The sequence below is a fragment of the Thermobia domestica genome, chromosome 12 (assembly GCF_964235325.1).
Source record: "Thermobia domestica chromosome 12, izTheDome1.hap1.1, whole genome shotgun sequence".
In the NCBI taxonomy this organism is placed as follows: Eukaryota; Metazoa; Arthropoda; class Insecta; order Zygentoma; family Lepismatidae; genus Thermobia; species Thermobia domestica.
Window position 1 is genome coordinate 104,835,760 of NC_137465.1, and position 18,745 is coordinate 104,854,504.

The following is an 18,745-nucleotide window of genomic DNA, read 5'->3' on the forward strand; positions in this document are numbered from 1 at the left end:
AACGTAATTTTGAGTTGTAGGCATTTCACCTACGAAGGAAGTCATCTCAAGTATTAGACCCAGAAAAATTGAATATTTTTCATGTTAATACCCATCAGAATTATTAATATTGCAAATTATTAAAATTTCCGTAATTTCCACAGCCGGAATGAAACCCGTGACCTCCACATTATGAAACTAACGCCTAAGCCACGACTCTAAGACATCACCGTTCTGGGAAAAGGAAAAAACTGGATGTGCAGTGAATTCAGTAATTATATACGTTGACATTCCAGTGTAATAATGCTAAGACTTTCTGATTTCAGTCATGATAAAATAGTAAAGTATTATGCAGAAAGAATAATCCAGAGAATTCAACTTGACAACTCATATGTACGGAGGCGCTGCCGTATGCTCTCGCCTCTGACCCTGATTTTTCATGACACGATATTGGACAGATACACGTATTGATTGGAATCTGGTACTTCAGGGCATTGGACTATTTCTCAGTACCTTGTTTCCTATTTTTACGCATTTTACTGACTTTTACAGTTTTTCCAGCAACTCTTTAAGAACAGGGACAAAAACATAGAAACATTGTGGACACTAAAAATCGCAAACACTATTCGCGTGTTCTTTCCTTGCCTGAAGTAAAGCAATAAAATATGGTGGACATGCAATTTTTGGTCTTCCATCTTCTATGTGTTGTCAAATCCTGAGTTGGACTGGGTCAGTGGGTCAAATGGATCGGGTTTTGTGCGTGGGTCAGTGAGTTGTGGGTCAGCAGCATCTGACCCACAACGACCCATTACCCACCGTGACACACTGCGACCCACCACCCACTATGACCCACTCTGACCCACCAAGCCACTCTGCTCACTGCATTGTAGACAGAACCTTCTGAACTGCATATTACTTTCACCCTCGACCCTAGCCATAGAAACTAAAAACATGTTTCTGATTGGTTGCAGCTTGCGATTGTCCAAACCTTCTGAGGTATGTATTGTGTATTATAGTAGTAATAGAATAGTGTCACTTTGTTGGAATTGAAGAAGCAGTTGAGGTTAAATTTATATCATGGCAGTCAAGGTGGAACAAAACGAGCCCTGCGGAGCTTCTAACTCTCTCCTCAGCCTCCTCCTCCTACTACTACTACCACCTATACTGTGGATTCGTATAGCAAAATTGAATCAGTTTTTTGAGTAATATATTCATCTTATTTTAATGAGAAAAGTGTTTTGAAAATTTAAAAAATAAAATATAAAAATAAGAAAAGCTTTCCTTTACTCGGGTTTGAACCCACACTTAAAGCAATTATAATTACTAGCTTTTTGCGCTCTTCCACGAAGACCACCAGTAACAGACACTTGATTTTTATTATATTTATGCTATGTGGCGAGAAACGGGTAACTCCAACTAAACAGTACCGCGTATTTAGCTAGTATGAGTAGGGTCGAGCGAGATTTAAAAATATACTTCTGAACATTGGTCAATTTGTCTACTTTTTACTTTCAAGGACCCCATTTCCCTTTTTCATTTGTTTCTTTTTACTTACCTCTGACGAGTATCTCTACCCAAAAAAAGAAGTTGAGGAATTTTTGAATATTGATATTTGAAATTGTAATAGTAGCAATAGGCCGTATACTACAACTTTGTTTTCGAGACACGCAGCCTGTGAGTTTTAGAGGAGGTAACTACATACAATGGAAAAAATACATTTTTGAATCACTGTAATATATAAATTATTATATGAAAGAATTGAATGTAACTATGTGTGCTTGAACTTCTATCGCGCGAACCTGGGTTTGAATCCCGGCCAGGTTGAAACTTTAACAAATGTTTCAATTTCAATTTTAATACATAGTCAGTGTGACAAGCAAGATCTTCTCTCCTCCAGAAAGAAAAAGATGTTGGAATGAGGAGAATTGGAGAAGGTCTCTCAATGGAGGCAATCATTTACAAACTTATTTCCTGCAGTTGTTCTAGATTTGATATTTTCAGCTACTTTCAAGTATTTACTATTCATGCGTGGTCAGTATTTTTATTTCTCTAAACATGCAGTATTTAAACAAGTAATACATTACATACACAGCAATAGTGAGATTAATGTATGGTGTTCTTTCGAAAACACTATCCGAACCATACAGATTAAATCTTAGAATGGGGAACTGTTTCGTTAGTGACCTATTTTGCATTTTACCTGCATAAAGACCTGGATCAGGGCTACTACCTGCTGTCAGTGCCGAGAAAAGTTGGGTTGCATCTGTCTAGGCGTTATCACAACTGAAAATGACCTGGACCCCAAGTAATGGAATTATAACAGTCAGAGGTCCATGTACTTATGTGAGTGACTGTACTTTGCTTCTCTGTACAACTGTTCGTACATATAATGTATTGCAATCATCGTATAGAATTGTATAATTGGTGTAAAAAATAATGAATTGTGGACATGGTGGCCCTGAGAGAAATTAGATCAGTAAAAGTTCGAATTACATTGCTACGATCTAAAGGAAGAAACCTGCATAGAGTTTCATAAAACTGGATACCAGAATTAATAAGTTAGCTAAGTTCTCTTTCCTTATCCTGCAACAATAAAATTTAATTCTTTTACCCTTGTGACTTGCCTCAAGAGGTGCCATTCACTATAGTTTGTTTATATTTCATTATATTATACTGTACTTATATAGACGCGGAATTAGATTCTATTTCGATAAAAGGATCCAATATGTTTTAGGCAAACATTTTCTTGTAGGACTTGTATCTGGAGAATTATGTATAGTGTAGCCGAACAAAAACTATCACTTAATATGATGTGCTTATTTCGTAAAAAAATAAGAAAACTCGATTTAGGAGCCGCTCAAAAGTTTTGTGGCCCCAGATCCAAAAACCCAGATTAGTTAAGATTGCAATCTTTTCCTGCATTTTTTTTATCATACCTAAAATTCTTGACCAAGATCGCAATCTCTTGATGCATTTTTTTATTATTCCTAAAATATTCTTGTTTGCCTCCCTTTCTGTATAATCCGAGTTTTCGATAATTCGGGTAACCTTGACCCCAATAACACTAATTAGTGTCGTTAAACAAGAAACAAAATCAAATTTAGCATCGAAATTGTACTAGAAACTACATGAAACAAAAGAATGAAGTCCACTTTTGGTTATTTTGCATCTATTTTTCCTTTAAGAATATCATCTGAAAGTAATTAAATGTTCTGTACAAATATTGTCTATTTTCCTAAGAACTTCATTAATTTCACTTATTTCTTCTGTACTTCGAACGTCTCATATAACACTTTACTGGACGAAGTGTTAAATTTAACGTAATTGTATGCCCTCATTGACAATATTTTTCTTTTAGAATTTTTCACAGAATTTAATTGAGGTTGAAGAAACCGACTGAATAGCACCGTAACATTAATGGTAACCACTAGTTTAATTGGTGAATCGTTAATAATATATTAGTATTGTTAATTTTTCTCTATGGATATATATTATTTAGCAGTGGTACATTTCTTGTTGATCTTTACATATATTCAGCAATTAATTTAGTATTGTTTGCACGAGATATAATAATATTATTGTAAATTGTAAGTTATTGCTTGTGTAAGCAAATAAAAGGACATTGAGAAGTTACACATAATATAACAAAAATATGAATGATACTACAATTTGCGTTGCATCTGCATCGTAACTTCGCAGAAGAGAATGAAAATTGGCCCACTGTTAACTAAGAAAAATTAAAAACTAAAGTTTCTATACCGGAAGTGCTTCATAAAAAGAAGTCCTTTCTATCAATTTCTTCACTGTAAGGAAGTCTTTTAAAGGAAAAGAAAATCATTTCACAGAGCGTTAGTCCTTTCTAACTAGAAATGATTACAACTACATCCATCGTTCCTTGACGAAGTAGAAGGATCCTAACAACACTGCACACATTGCCATAAGCAGCCTTGGCTTCCTCTTTTGGGCCCTTTCCACCACTGCACAATGTCTGATCACTGATCCTCCGTCAATTTCTATTTCTCTGTCTATAGAAGTGTGAGTCACTGTATAGTCTTCGAGGGCTTCGCAATTGTCTTCAAAATGGTTGGTGCATGCCACAGAAGCTAACAGACTACACACACCAAAAACTACACGGCGCCCGCTGGAAGAACCACAAGACAGGAGAGAACTGACACCAAGCGCTATGGAAGTCCAATGGTATCTATCTGCTGTAAATATAATGTCACAAATAAGGTTTCTGGGTTCGGGAGGATTGACGTATAAGACACGTCTCTCATGCTCAATTTCGTGTCTTATCTGTGGGCAATACATATCCAGTTGGTCTGAAGGTCGCACGTCAATGGCCAGTCCAACGTAGATTGTTACGGTGTAATCAGTCATATCACCTGTTGGTTCCTCCGCTTCCACTAAATTCATGACGCTTGACAATACAAGCATCCCAGCCGTCGACATAACAGCTGATGGACCAGCTAATCCATCTTCCATGGCCGCAACAGCTCGGGCCGCGTCAGCTCCTGTTAGAGTAGCTACTGTTCCCTGCACATTAACAACATCTGAAGGCGTAACAGGAGGAATATGACGCATTGAACGTAAAACTGATGACGAAAGTGATTCATAATCGAATGTACACATCACTTCCTTTTCGCTGAGTTCTTGATGGATATCTGGGTCACGTGGCTCTAAAGAACTTTGATGTGGTTGCTGTGGGTTACCTTCGTTGATTCCATTTTCCATCCATGAAGGTCATCAGTTTTATTTTGATTCTCCATCAGTAACGTTGTTCTTATTATAAGTGTAGAGTAACCGTTGATATAATGTATTTACCTATTAGGCTTTATTTTATCGCATAAATGTTTTATTGTGTCTATATAAGATGAATTCATCTTTTCATCTAAATCCATCTATACCGCGATATAGTACGTACTTTTCAACAATGTACTATATTAAAATATAGGCGTATTTTACTCTATATTTTTATGTAACATAAAATAGATATACGAATTTATATTTTTAACAAATTTTATATTTAAATCTGTTATATATTCGGATGATTGAAATAAATTAATATTACATAGAGCAATGTTTCTCGAATTGTTGCCATTGAAGTATGTCATTGTAGTTCTCTTACAATGAGTGTTAGTCCAAAAAAAGACAGAACAATAAAATTCAAGTGAATTGGGTATCAGACACTACAGGTATCGCATAGGAATGGTGTACAAGGGAGTTCAATTTTGGTGTACAAGGAAGTTCAATTTTGGTTATTTTAAACATATTTAATATTTTAAATCTCTATCTAAAGCTTCATTCGGAGCTTTAAAAGATTTATATCCAGATATTGTAAGTTGCTCTTATAAAGTTAAAAAAGTGTATATTGAGGTCCTTATTTCAGGCTAAAGTATTCATAGTCCTTATCCATCGTTCGAAGAATATGGCCTTTGAAAAAATGGTTGGTTAACTTGGAATGTCTAAGTCTCTTTTAGCCCCGAGATTACATGCAACGCGAGCCGAGACTTAAAATGGAATTTGGACCACGAACTTCCACCGGGAATCTCTCTTGGCTTTTCTGCGTCAAGCTCAGATGCTAATGTACTTATGTAACCACAAGTGGAATCTAGAACCTTGAAAGAGGAGCGGATGATCAAATTATGACGAGCTACTCGTCTTAGAAATTTCAATCTTATTATCAATGCAGGATGATACGTTTCAAGACTTTAATTTATAAAGAGTGTCTCAAAAAGAACGCCAAGTTTTGAAATGCCCTCCATTTCTGTTCTAGTAAGTTGGTAACATAACACATTTTTCATCTGTTGTCTTTGTGGTTAATAGTAACGGAGCGCCGGATAGTGCATGATCGTCCTGTTTTCTGTACGGGTAGAATGGAACACTATGACGGAACAGCGTGTTGTCATAGCAATACGTATTTCACCATAAACCGCTGCATTCCTACCCGTACAGAAAACAGATGACGATCATGCGCTATTCGGCGCTTCGTGACTATCAACCACAAAGGCAATAGAATCAAATCGTGTAACGTTCAGTGCTGCCAACTTGCCAGAACAGAAATGACGGGCGTTTCAAAAGTTGTGTTCTTTATGAAGCTCCCTTTATATTAGGATCACGCAGCAAGGACCTATAAGATTGTAGTGTTAGTACGTATGTTCGTCCGTTATTCCACATGATAACTCTTGAACGGAAGCAAATTTTTGAATTCTGTTGCTCGCAACAGGTAGCTAGAGGGAATATCTCGGCCGAGTTCGTTAACGAAATAATTTCAATTATATCTTAACGGGTAACGCTGACTTTACCAGTAGCAAAACGTATCCCATTTTCTATTATTGAAAGATAGTAGAAGTTCCTTATATCACCGTTAGATGGCAGCAAATATCGTTCAGCGACTGACATCTACCGAACGAAAATGGAACTTATACTACGTGAACTTCTTTCTTTTCGCACATTACTTCGTTACAGAAAGTATAATACAGAAAGTTCATCGGTTTGTATCCGACAGAATAAGTACATTGCTGTCACTTGTGCAGTTGAGGCAGAATCATGAAATCACTATCAGTGTAGTTTCTTAGCTTGCTGGTGTTGAAGTGTTGTGTTCGATGTACGTGAACGTGGTCCCACTCACACCCGCACTCATTTTTAAAACATATGCCACAAATTAGTTCCCAATTAGTGCTCACGATCTGGAGTGTTAAAAAAATAAACTGTTACACAAACGTCAAACAAAAAAAAATCTGTGGGAGGCTAGGTTCACGCTAGCTCCACCCACTCAACCGATTCACATAAAAACCTATTCGTAAAGTTAGTGTAAAATTAGTGCTGAGGATACCCCATAGAAAGAAAATTAGTACTATGTATCTTATCATAAAAATGAAGGATTGATTGTTATCTTTGCTGCCCTTAAAGATATTCGAATATATTTCGCCTTCTGATAATAGCACTAATTTTCTTTTTGTGTGGTATTGTCGGCACTAATTTAACACTAAGTTTGTGTATAGGTTTCATCTCATTCGGTTGAGTGGGGGAGGCTAGTGTGAACCTAGCGCCACACAGCTTTTTTTTTGTTTTTCACGTCTGTGTAACATTTTTTAACATTACAGGTCGCCAGCACTAATTGAGCATTAACTTTGGCATGTTTTAAAATTAGTGCGGGCGTGGGTGGTGACAGGTTGACGGATATTTGTGATGGTACTAGGGAAATGGTGCAGATGATGAACTGTCATTGAGTAGAATGCATCATGGCTCTTTTCCACTATACACACTTTATGAATATCCGACTAGTGAAACAATCCAGGGAAACTGATTTCCCTAACGAAGGAATTAGACGTAAAAACATTGTGGCAAAGCAAACACAAACGAAGCCTTTGAAGAAACATTCGCCAACAAATGGGGCTCCTTCAAGGTTACCAGCGAAAGTGTCGCCTGAGAGGGTAACGTAAGACCTAAAAGGCACAAAAGTTTAAAATATTTGCATAAGACCTAAAGTTAAGGTTGTCTGTCGTTTAGATCTTATGCCGTTTAGGTGTTGTGACTCTTCCATTTCCCTATGACGTAAACGTCACCAACACCTAGTGGCCCACTTGCCGGTAAATGTTGATTGTTGATATAGCGACGAAGGATTGCCGTTACTGTGCCACTGGCGGCATGGGTTCGTCGAGTCGAACCAAATATCTAGAGCCTGGGTGTTGAAGTTACCACCGCGTAGTAGGGAGGAGAATAGCGAAGGGACCAACACGAACTATCGCCAGTCATGTGCATGGGGTTATTATTATATATTATTTTTCCCTGACGAATTTTTCCTAAAGTGAGCTCCGTGTGTCAAGAGTAACCCCTGCCTCTACATCACGAAGTAAAAAAAAAATGAGATGAGTGTGTGTAATTGTATGAATTTAGATAGCAACTGTCGCTGGTCGTTAGAAAGTGAATATGGGAGAACTAGACGCGCGTCGTTTTGTTATAAAATTACATGGAGAATGCATTTTATCTGATCCCAAGCAGTTATCGTCGAATATAGACGGTTAAAGGAACACTCTGATTGGCCAAATTAAAAAGACCTCAACGATTTATCCCTCTGCAAGCGAGGTTTTCTTTAGCTCCTCCGTGAGGAAGTTGGAAAAGGACGTACCAATTAATCATAAGGTTAGTCGTTCGCGCCCACCCCGGGATTCTCGTTTATTTCAGTGTTTTAAAGACTTACCTTAATGTAAACAAATCACGTATATAGGCGATTTAACATATTTTGGTTAAGTACTTTTGTGATTCATTGGCGTTTCGTCGCGTCTCTGCCGTTGGTGGGTCGCTAGTGGTAAAACGTTCATAACGGAAGTGGGGCTACCACGGAACCACGGATAGTCGCTGCGGGCCACCAATTTTTGGCGATATTTCGCTAGTTTACGTTATAATGTGTTCATATATTTTGTATGTATGTAGAGACAAAATTATCATACAACTTGATACCTATGCACAAAAAATATCAAGTACAAGTACTTGGTGGAGAAATAATCCCAATAAATTCCTTCAAATTGAAAGCATTTCATGTGTCAATGGAATAAAAAAATCACTGAAAGTGATCAGTGTTTGGAAAAGACGAAATTCATTGGGTTAAGTTCTGACCCCTTAAGCATCTATTCTACAACTGCTTCATTTTCGAAAATGTTATCATTTCCCTTGTTTATCTTCATTTTTAATATTCCTGAGCAAACAGCAGCTTGCGTGTGCTTGCGTGTCTCTTCACTCCTTTTATTTTCATACCGTCATTCTCACCGTCGCGGGTCATGATTAATCCGATTGGGTAGAAAAGCATGATTAACTAAGCAAACTCATAATCAAAACGCCGAACACGCATTTCAGACTTTGATCGTTTCTGATTTTGAAAACGCTGGTGCGTACACTATATGTGATTACTCGGCACATTGTATATCATATCATCATTAACAAATCGTATATAGTAACTTCCTTTAAGTAATAAGTAAAACTTCTTGTGAATCTTATTGAAACGTTTGGGTTGCGAGCGAATCGAGCAAGAAACTTTTTACCAAATCTATCTCTTTGCAAATCAACAACAATATTGATTTAATAGGGCGCCAAAATGTTTTCAGCGCGACGCATCGTTACTAATTTTCCTTTCGTCTTGCTCTCGCATTCTTGCTATCAGAGCCCGGGCAACCGCCTTGCTCGTCCCCCCTAGCTAGCGCTCTGATTATGGTCCTTTCTTCGTTCCATAAAGAAAGTACGATTGTACATAGTAGAGGTCTAGAAATTATGTTATGCACATGATAATTATTATGATACGGTTAACAGATTTGCAGTGAATGAATAGCATTGTTAACTTTGGAAAGATTGTAAAGATTTCCACAAGTAACCACCGTCTACAACGAAGGGTTACAATTCACAGATCAAGAACGTCCCATTTTACATATTACACCACATACGTCACAACTTTCTATTATTTATTTCAGTTACTTAGATTGATTACTTTAAAATTTTGATCTCACTTTCAATTTCTTCTGATTCCAATAGTTTTTTCTTAACTTCACCTTTCTAGTTCTTTTAAATTCAAATGTTTACACGGGAGAAGGATGGCATCAATCAAAAGACAAATGTATAGGTTTGTACTGATAGGCAGTGGAAATACATGTGAAACTCATTCCTTCAAAGCCAAGGTTTTGTCTTATGGTCGGTAAAGTGATGTGAGTGCAAGAATTAATATATTAGACTCCACATCATAAGTGAAAAGTTTTACCATTAGTCCCAGTGTAAAGTTAGCTCACAGTAAAATCCTGCAGACTATACCTGAAAATAAGCAGTGACAAGACTAAAAATGAGATAATTTATTATTCCGAAGGAAATACAAACAAAAAACTATTGATAATTTGTTTATGGGAACATTGTCAAATCGAATAATTGTAGGATTTACAACAAATGAAGGTGAAAGTGAAACCATCAGCAACGATTCATTTGAAATTAAACATTGATTATTAATTTTCGTGTTGTATGTGGAGGAAAAAGTTTGCTATTAAAGCCATTACAACCTAGCTTTAAAGACACTCTTCACATTTCATCGTAGCACACCTTGTTATCAGGATTTGGGATACATTTAACCAATACTAGAAATATAATTTCAAGGTACAAGGATGGGCATACCCATTTTCTTTTTTTTTCTCTTACACCTGATTCTACAGACATGGAACTATACTGCTGGAGGTGCATTTTCTGAAGCATTTAGCAGTGTTAGCAAACGGCGTTGTATGTGGAGATTTCTCATCGTACAGTATTTTTTTTATCATCACAACATTATCCTGGACTTTTATATATTAAAGTATGTGTTGTTTGTAATGTTCATTCACATTGTCAAACACATTACAACTATCAAGTACCTTAAGCGGAAGAACTTCGTTTTGAAACCATTTTACAGGTGTGTCTGCTTTATAATAAATTATCCTTAAACATATCTCTTTCATTATCAGTCATTACTAATATGAATTTATCTACTAAATTAGGTACTCATTGGATTGCAATTTGTATTGTAATTATAGTAATGACTAATATTTTGATAGTTTTAGCTTCCCCCTTACGTACAACAACATATTGCATTCTTAAAATTCATTGAATTTATTATAGATATAATATTCAAACCCAAAGATCGAGCACATGTTATAACTGTAAAACATGTGCTATTATTTATAAACACGATTACAAGCAGGCGATAGACGGAAGAAACAGGAAAACATGAAGCCTTGTGATTGAATCAGAAGATGAATGAATAGCCAACAAGTCATTCATGAAAGAAGGTCAGGAGAGAGAAGGAAATTATCAGTTCAAGACTGATTAACTACCCTACGGCACCTGCTCCTAAGGTCGCATTGGACAAGGGAGTTTCTAATCCTACCTTATATTTGATAGCCGCAATGGGAGAAGGAGATTCCTAATCACAACCTACCTCTGGGGCTTGCATTCGGCGAAGGAGGTTCGTTACAAACCATCTCCCATAGTCAGTACTGACAGCGGAGCCTGGAGGCTGCTTTGAGCAAAGAGGTTCCGTACATACCTTATTTGAATCTTTATCGTCCGAAGTCACTTTACATGTGTTAAGGACTTACATTAGAAACACTTATTTTGCATCTTTACAAAGAAACTTTGTAAATTCTTTTATAGAGGATTGTTTTTATAATAAAATTGGTGAAGGTACAACAAAATACTTTGGTTTGTGTAATATTTACCTGTACCTTGGGCAGAAAGTACTCATACATATGCACTATACTTAGTAGAATGTTCATTTCATATTAACAAAAGAAGAATGTTTTTAATATATGTAAGAGATTATTATGGGATAGTTGATGATATGGACATGTTTTATGGTTACCTAGTCAGTGAGTTTGTGTACTTAACAGTTTTAAGAAAAGGATATTATAAGTTATATCAAATAATAAACCAGTTTAACATCGTTTATAGACGTTGTCAGTTTTATTAAAAAGGTGAGATTAATGGTATTTAAATATCGAAGCTAATATTTTTATGCCAAAGAATTACTACCACTTCGGATTTTTATCTCAGCAAACGAACCAGGTTTACGACTATCTTTTTGATAAGTCGTTGTAAAAATTTGGTTTACCTCACCCGGGACCTTGTAAATTCAATTCCCGAAGAAGAGTAAGGCTGAATTTACTTTCATATTACAGTTAATGAATACGAACTTAACTATATTGCGAAGTGGTAAAGTAATCATAAGAAAAATGGACAACGAAACAATGCAGCAGGAATCAAATACTAGTGACAGCGATGAGACTAGTGTAACACCAGGATTGGCATCGGAAGATATCTTGTTAGCTTTACAGCGACAAATAATGCAGATGTCTACCGAGATAAAGCAGACCATAGAGCAGAAGTCTGACGAAGCTAACAAGCAATATGAAGAATTAAAGCAGACCATGGAACAGAAGTTCAACGAAGCTAACAAACAAAATGAAGAATTAAAGCAGACCATGGAACAGAAATTCAACGAATCTAACAAGACCATGGAACATAAGATAGAACTGAAGTTTGACGAAGCTAACAAGCAATATGAAGAATTAAGTAGACGGATAGAACAGAAATCAGATGAAACGAAACAGACAATTGTCCAGGTGGTGAACGACATTTCCTCACAGTTCGAGGAAAAGTTAAAAAGGATATCCGATGATTGTCAAGAAAAGCACAATCAACAAAACCAAGAAATTAGTGCTGTAAAAAAAGGTTTAGAAGTAATAGAATCTTCCATTAAACAGCAAAAGATCCAGGTCAGCAACAACTCTAATAACATACGTGTAAATACACAGTTGTTAGCTACTATTCAGGAAGAGATTAGAACGTTACAGGCTAAAGACAACATTTACCGTAATAACTTGGGTAGTGATCGCTTTGAGTTGCCCCACTCACCAGAGATGAACTCGCCTTCGCCCGGATCTGATGAGGATATTATACTAGAAGAAAGTTGTCCGAAGAGCACTGATGAGCGAAACATAGATGGTGTCATGACACAGCACGTCACGGATAGGAACTATCACTCAACAAGAACAAGGAATGAGAAAAAGAAGATAAAATTAAGTGTTAAGATGAGTGAAATTAGAGCTATGAGCAAATTCAGTGGTAAGTGTAATGAGAATGCTACTTCTTTCTTAGAGAAATTCCAAGACGAATGCAATATAATGTCTATCGATCGATCACAATATATGAAATTAATACCCCATGTATTACTCCCACCTTGTTCCTTATGGTTTAAAGCAATACGTGATCACATTAGTACCTATGAGGAATTCAAAGCGGCATTGATCGCAAATTATGAAAATGACTTTTTGCTGGCAAATAGAGATGCCACCCTTAGAAATCAACACTTCAATCCTCGATTGCACAAATCTCTTGTAGAGTTTGTTGTAAATGTCTACAACGAATTAAAGGTCGTTAATCCTTTGCAATCGGAATCGAGAATAATAGCATCGATTCGAAATTTGCTTCCATTTAAACTGCAACAGATCTTATTTTCCACACAGTGTATGAGTTTCAGCCATTTATTGATGCTTGTCCAATGCTACGAAACTCAATACCATGCCATGAATTCACAATCAGGAATGGGTAAAAATAAGAATAATTCAGATCATTTGGTGCCTGTTCGGAATTTAAATATTCGGAGTATGAATAATACAGAACCTAACCTAAGCCGAGTATACTCTAGCAATCCAAATGAGCAAAATAGACAAGGTTATGTAGGGAATCCGCTTAACCTAACTAATCATGGTAATTATGATGTCAGATCACTCAACAGCAGTAGATATAAAAATAATCGAAGTACTGAGCGAAATTCCAGAAAAGCAGCGAACTACGTGGATAGACGTAATTGGAGATCAAGAGATGGGATTTCATACCAAAGTCAGAATCACGATGAAAGACATGTACAACACAATGTAGAACCTAATCATGATAGCGTAGTACAGTGTACTTTATTAGAACCGTATGCAAGTTCGAATGTTACCTGATTACCGTTACTGAAATTAGGTTAAATTCATGTTAGTTGTAGATTCTTGTAAATTTTCATTTTAAGTTTATGCGTTAATATCAATAATGAAAACGATTCTTAAAAATACTTGAAATGCTTAAATAGAGTTTTAGGTAGATTGGAAAATTAATTTTCAAATGATTTTTATTCTTTCTTGTTAATATGAGGAATTATAATTCGATTTATAATCAATTAAAAGCAAAGATTATTTATATTAGATTGATTTGTGTTGAAAACTTAATTGTCAAAGATTATGTTAAAAAGAAGCTCTATTCTATAAAATCAATTATCCAACGACTACCTTGAAAGAAATTCTTCTTTATTATAACATCTTAGTGCTACGATGTATACCTTTATATGCAACATCTAACTTATTTATTATATAATGCGCTCTGACTATTTGTAACCAACGTTTGTCCTTTACGATTTTTGAAATCGCACCCGTCGACGACTAATTAAATAAGCGACGATATTTTTAATAAGAAAATGTAATAATAATATAATGGATAATAATGAAATAAATATAATTAATGTAATTAAAGATAAATATTGATGAAATGTAAGATTTGTTTAATATATATGTGAAATGTAATGAATAAATATACAAGGTGCGATCAAAATATGATGGACATATATAATATAAGAACACTAATGTAAACGGACCAGTGGTTCTTGAAGATAAAAGCCAAGCCTACTCATGACTTTTATATTCAGTCCCTTTGTCGAGCGACATTTTTATACAACAAAATACTTTGGTTTGTGTAATATTTACCTGTACCTTGGGCAGAAAGTACTCATACATATGCACTATACTTAGTAGAATGTTCATTTCATATTAACAAAAGAAGAATGTTTTTAATATATGTAAGAGATTATTATGGGATAGTTGATGATATGGACATGTTTTATGGTTACCTAGTCAGTGAGTTTGTGTACTTAACAGTTTTAAGAAAAGGATATTATAAGTTGTATCAAATAATAAACCAGTTTAACATCGTTTATAGACGTTGTCAGTTTTATTAAAAAGGTGAGATTAATGGTATTTAAATATCGAAGCTAATATTTTTATGCCAAAGAATTACTACCACTTCGGATTTTTATCTCAGCAAACGAACCAGGTTTACGACTATCTTTTTGATAAGTCGTTGTAAAGGGCTAAGTCAGGATTATTATTGACCATGTCAAAAGAAGATTATGGTGATAGGTGCGGACTCATGTACAGGATGCACTTTTTATTAACAGAATTCGGATCTTGATTTAGCCACAATAATAAATCAGTATAATTTGACTTCTTTCCATCCTTTTTTCTTTTCTTCTTTTTTCTAAAAAAACGATTTTATGCCGGAAACAACATCTGGTAGGCAGACGTTTAGATCGGAAGACGATAATAGTCAACTAGTGCCAGTATGACAGAGTGTGCGTCACATATATAATTTAATAAGCCTAACTGAACAAAATATTCAGGTCATATAACGGAGGACCCTGATAGATTCTTTATGCTCTATGATCATATAGCCACTCTGCAGTCATAATCGCCAGGAAAAAGAGAAAGAAATCTTACCCATTTTTCTTCAAAACACAGAGTTAGACTTAGTTCTTCAACTCAAAAACCGAAGTAAGTATGGAACAATAACTTACGAAATTTTAAAACCTAAATTAATATCGTTAAGTAGACCCAAAATTTCTTCACATAAAGCAGAGAAGTTATTTCAAGTCCAACAAAATATGACGAACCTATGCTAATTTTCTTCGAAACTTAAGAACTTCTGGAATTGATACCAGAAGGAACTTAAGTACAGAAAGTTCACCAGCTTTCGTTCGAACTCCAGCGAAATTTCTTCCAAAAAATTGCACTCAAGAGATTTGAAACCGTTGAAGCCCTAGAGACAAAACTCAATGCGCTAGAGACTGCTCAAAATTTGTTAAGAAAGAGATATCACCTGAAATTGCCTTAAGCATTTCATACGTTATATGGCCAGAACTCTGTTCCTCATAGTTCATCCCATCTATTGACTGACGATCCTAGATTGTTATTTCAAACTGAACAATCTCACTCACACACTTTTCCTTTACAAATGGCTCTCGCATTATACAAACAGCAAAGTTCCTACACCTGTACAGCAGTCACAATATATACCTAATCAATTGTCAGTACAATTCTTCTGCACCGCCTCACATCACACCATCAGCATCACACCAACAACTACATCAAGAAGAGCACAAAGTTAATCACAACCGAATACACATTCCCCGCCAACAGAAAAATCCCTTTCTCGCCAATAAGATAGCGGAACTTTCATTTATCATTGCTCAATCCAGCTTTCGGGATCGAACTAGGAACAAGTTACAGGGAAATAAGAGAAGGAACACCAATTACTAAAATATCGGCAAAAATAAAAAGAATCAACCCTAGTCGACATAGGTAGCAGTTTATCGATTTGGTTCCTCGAGGACCTGCCTCCTGGCGTTCAGCGAATTGCATTTAATACAGAAGTTAAGGGAATATCTGATAAAATTCTCCATTTAAAACACATAGCATTAATTACTTTTAAAATTGTACAAACGACATTTTCTCATTATTTTCGAATAATAGAGAAATCAATCATGCCAATAATTTTAGGATTAGATTTACTGAAGAGGGTTTAAGCAACGATTGATTTAAATAGGAATATTATTTATCTCTTCAAGAATGCAAGAAAACAAACATTACTTATAGAGAAGGAAGATAATACTTGATCAGCGCACGCGATTTATATCATCAAATAAAGTCACTACGCTTGTTTTTCTCTGCTAAGCGCAATGCTCTACCTCCTTGAGTGCTACATTCATTACGTTTGCTGCGAAGAAAAAATTGATGACAATGTGCTTTTCTATGTTTCGTTACTTCCAGGATTGCTCGATAAATGTAAGTTCACAGCCATTGACCAGAAAAATGATACAGATAACATGACTATACTGCCTACAATGATAACATGACTACCAATCCGAACAACCATCCTTTTACTCTAAAAAAGAGCACAATAGTGGCGGCTCTTGAGGTAGGTCATGTATATTCTTTTAATGCTATGAAAACGCCATCTTCCATAGAAAATACTCTTCACGACACAAGAAGAAATTGATCAACGCTTAAAATATAGTGAGAAACTGTTTAAATCAGACCTTTTTGATATCAACCTGAGTTTCGATAAATTGCAAAAACAGGTCATTCATTTTTTCCCATGTACCGTCCGAATGATATTGGTCACTTTAACTGCTATATTCATATGCTATTAATGATCGATCAGCACCTCTACTCTTTCACGTTTGACATGAAATAAGTGGGCAAATACAAGAACTTATTAATGCTAAGATCATAAGGTCCACAGACGACAATAGTTTTAGTCCTTCATTATTCTTGTGAAGATGCCTGGTACAAAAGATATTCGTATCGTTCTTAATCACCAGAAGTGTAATAGTTACAATAAATATCTCTCTGTACCATACAATCTACAGAAGATGCGTTAAACTCTCTGAAAGGCAAAAATTTTATAACAATTTTAGATCTCTCCCCCAGCTATTTTCAAATCTTAACTTACCCCAAGAGCAGTAGATACATGACCTTTGACTCAACCACACCAGGAACTCGTGTGCATTTTTGAGGTGCGTGATGGGCATACGCACAAGTTCTCAAGCGACAAGAATGATTTTAGAAGGGCTACCATAATTTACATACGACGTCATCTTAGTTAATTCCAGTTTTCAACAGCAAATAGCAGATTTGGAACTCTTTTTTCAGAAGCTAAGAAAACATGATTTCCGTTATTCTCTTAAGAAGACGTATTTGTGATATCAAGGGTTAAGTGTCCTTGTGTATCTCGTATTTATTGCCTATTAAAATTTGACCAAAGATAGCGAAGAAAATTCAATTTCCCTAGAGATTTTAGGAAGCCTACTACAAAAAGAATTTGAAAGAGTTTTATTGGTCTATGTTCCTACTTACGGGCACATCTCAAGCACTTTACAATGAAAATAGAACCTTTCCAAGAATTGAGATATCCACGTTAAAACCATGATATTCTTTTTGAGCAACTAAAAAACTGTATTCTTCATGCCCACTCCTTTTCTTATTTTGATGATTTGTTGAAGATAAAAGGTACAGTGACAGCAGTAAAATACATGCAGGTGGAATATTGGCTTGCTACAACCCAAAACCCTATGAGGAGAAAGTAGTAGTATTGCAGCCATAACCTTACTAAATCTGAACAAAAGCTAATATATGGCAGAAACAATTATACTCCTTAATTTATAATTTCTCATATGTTCTGCTGAATAGGAAATTTAATCTGTACATTGACTCTAAGTGCCTTTCATCTTTGAATAGACAAGCAGATACGGTTGGCAAATACACCTCTTGTAAATTATTCTCGGCAGTTTGATACTCGTTATCCGCTCGAGTCACGTCAGCCCGCTAATATTATTAGCAGATTAGAGCAAATACAACATATTCAAAATAACGAGGAGCGTAAGACAGACAACTTTGAAGAAAGCGAGGATTATCACGTTTTCAAATTCACTACAAGTTGTTTTACAACCTAGTGATTGCGACCTCCTACCAAATATAGCAAAGAAGCAGCGCAAAGTTGAGAACAATAAGAACATATTTCCCTGTTAGAGGAAAAGGAACCAGAAAAGCTTTTAACAGGACGGTCAGCTAGATTTTTCTGTCTCCGAGATGACATACTTGACAGAAAATAGAACGACCCCGAACCGTCTTTTATATATTTTGTGTATACCAAATTTTTTTGCTAATCTGTGGTTCACAGACTTTTATAAATAATAAACATCCTTTTCTATCACATTTTGGTTTTACTAAGTTGTACAAAATTGCTCTAGGGAAATTCTACATGCCACATCTCAAAAATTGTTTCGCACACAAAATAAAGACGTGAATTTAATGTCAAAACTGAAGAAATTGTCCGAAGAAAGCGAGCAGAGCTATTGCACCACCGGATAGGACAAATCGCTTCAGCCTAGATGTTCGATGCGCTAGGCTTGTTTTCTAGTGAGAATGGAGGAACTTACTACATATTGGTGACGACAGAACTTGCTACACGTAACGTTGTTACAAAAATCGTAGATTCCATAACAGCTGAAAATATCGAGAACTTCATAGAGCAAGAAATGATTCTCCGTTTTAAGCATTCAGTATTTTGTACCTAGATTATCATCCGGTACATAGTGTAACAATCTTCA